This window comes from Suricata suricatta, chromosome 15 (assembly GCF_006229205.1).
Source record: "Suricata suricatta isolate VVHF042 chromosome 15, meerkat_22Aug2017_6uvM2_HiC, whole genome shotgun sequence".
In the NCBI taxonomy this organism is placed as follows: domain Eukaryota; kingdom Metazoa; phylum Chordata; class Mammalia; order Carnivora; family Herpestidae; genus Suricata; species Suricata suricatta.
Window position 1 is genome coordinate 8,923,008 of NC_043714.1, and position 3,081 is coordinate 8,926,088.

The following is a 3,081-nucleotide window of genomic DNA, read 5'->3' on the forward strand; positions in this document are numbered from 1 at the left end:
TGTACTTGTCTTCCTTTTTCTCAAGCACACCTAGCTTATTGCTGCCTCCTGGCATTCCCAATAAGCATTCCCTCTGCCTGGAATGCACTCACCCCTCACCTTTGCATGGCTGGTTCCTCAGATCCCATCTTCCCAAAGAGACCTTCCTGACCCCTCGTCCAACTTCCCTCCATGCCTCCGCAGTCCCTGGCTTTCTATAGCATCATCTCTTGAAAACAAACACTCTCATCATCATCTAGAATTATCTTCTGCATTTTTTATTATTTGATTGCCTTTGCTGTCCCACCGTGAGTATATAGTACAAGAACCTTCGTCTGCTTGTTTCCTGTTGTGTCACCATAGAGAAACTTTACAGTGCATGTTGCTTGAATAAATGAGTGAGTAAGCCAATTACCAAATTAGGGAGTAAACTCTTCATGATATGCCCATTCTTTCTTCATCGTCCTCTGTCTTCCTCCTAATTCTGACTTGTTCTTGTAAAAACATTACATGTCCTTTGTGCTTGTAGTTTGTTGAGTGTGTCATTGCTAAGATCTCATCTCGCTTTGTGAAGTCTAAGAATCTATTTACACCCATCATACAAACATAACCTTCAATACATAAATGCTTTAGATTCTTTTTTAAAAACATGTTTTAAATTCTTTAATCTTGGATTGGTCACCATGTTATAAATGATTTGCCTGTCATTTGGTGAAACACCAACAGTACCTTATACTATTGCTGCCATCCGAATAGTCTTTTTATTTTTTATTTTTATTTATTTTTTATTTTTTTAATGTTTATTTTTAAGACAGGGAGAGACAGAGCATGAGCAAGGGAGGGTCAGAGAGAGAAAGAGAAACAGAAGCAGAAGCAGGCTCCAGGCTCTGAGCTGTCAGCACAGAGCCAGTCACGGGGCTCGAACCCATGAACCATGAGATCATGAGCTGAGCCAAAGTCAGGCGCTCAACTGATTGAGCCACCCAGGGGCCCCCCAAGTAGAGTTTTCAAATACTTGGAACTTCTCTTCTATAAAATATTCTTAGAGTCTCTTTTAAGAATTTTGAAGCTTTTCTTATCAGTGCAGAGAGAAGAAATCCAAGTGAAAGGACCAGAAGCTGGAACTCTGTAGGCACATTTGTGGCTGGAGTTTTTCTACTACTTGCGTATTACGTGGTTGACCACAACATGTGGAAAAATACAGTAAGTCCTTCATCACACGGGGTGTAGTCACAGTCTCATGTAACTTAGATGGTTTATTCTTTTTACAAATATTTCATGATAAACATACAATATGCTGAAATCTTTTCCAAATAATTAATGTGAATTTGCTTAAAGAAAAGTAACTTTGATTTATAAAACTCTTTTCAATTAGCATGTTTCTGCCTGCCCCTTACCTCTACTCAATGTGGGAAAATGTTTTACATCTACTGAAGTCATTTATTTATGGGTATACTGAATAAATTGGGTCTATCAGGAAAGACAAAAAGGAAAAAATCTGAGTTAAGATTTCGTTACAAGAGGAAATTTACAACTGTTCTATTCCAGGTAACATAATTTCTCTATTATTGGATTAAATTAATGTGTATAATGCATCCAAAGTTTATGCCTCACATATTACACTTTTTGCCATGAAACATTTTTTTGAAAATGGTCCTAAGAAATCATAATATTTGGTTTAGTTTCTGGCACTTTTCAATGACCTAACAAGAAAATTAAATAATCCTTTTTGTATCTAATCTTGAGGATAAACCAGATCTTAAAGATCTATTGTTTTATTTTCTTTGGGATCTTGAGAATTCATGAGGACCTAATATTGTTTTGCTATATCTGTAATATTAAACTTACTAATCTGAATATAAAATTAAGATGATTTTAAAAACTGACCAAAACTTTTCCTTACTCAAAATCTCAAAATTATTTTTATGAATAATTTTAAAACATCTGTTTTGTATGAAAATTTGTTGAATATTAAATCATATAATTATGATTCATTATGTATTTATGCATTTCAATTAATCCTGTCAATTTGTACCTTAAAATATCTGATCTTACTATTTAATTATGTCTATCAATGAGGTCAAAAGTACTCAACAACAATACTTTACGTTAAAGTTAGTGATAAATGACCAGTGACTGGCTTATGACCACTGTCTAGAATCTTTTGAAACATTGTGTATCAGTAACCATTCAACTGGCTAGTGTGGTATTCACTGAAGATTCTTATTCTTGTTTTTTCTGAGGTTAACTTCCTTTTTTAAAAATCTTTGTCCACCAGAGACTCTTAAAGAATTATCAATTATTTCTTTATTTTATTTATACTTGTAATTTCTCTAACAGAAAAACCCTATGCTCCTCTTTTTAACTCTCTCATTATATAAAGTCGTATTAAAATTTCATTTCCTTAAGGAAATTTTATAATCATCCTCCATCTGACTTCTCTATACAGCGTATGCTAGGGACTTACTTGAAACTGATCTTGTGTTACATTTATTGAAACTTGTTTACCTGTTCCGTTTCTTCCCCGAGTATATTCTATTACTTAAAGAAATAGAAAATTACCCACGGATTGAAATGACATCTTATAATTTGCCTATAACTCTAACTTCTTCCAGCCTTTCTGCATGATACGCACAATGGACTTTCACCAAATTGCATAGATCATTGGAAAATCTCTAATTATGACCAAGCTCAATTATAGATGGGTGCATCTCCATAAATTATGCCATCACTTTATCCTGGTGTTGCAGTTAGGGCAGAAGTTTGCAGCCCACAATGGTTTCCTAAAATGCTCTTTTAGGGGCGCCTGGGTGGCTCACTCAGTTAAGCGTCCAACTTTGGCTCAGGTCATGATCTCATGGTTCATGGGTTCAGGTTCCATGTCAGGCACTGTGCTGACAGCTCAGAGCCTGGAGCCTGCTTCAGATTCCGTGTCTTCCTCTCTATCTTCCCCTCCCTCACTCATCCTCAGTCTCTCTCTTTCAAAAATAAACAAACATTAAAAAATTTTTTAAAATACATAAAATGCTTTTTAAAATATAGTTTTATCCTTTAAAAGATTCAACCATTAAGAGGAGCAAAGGCTCCTCGCAATTATTAATG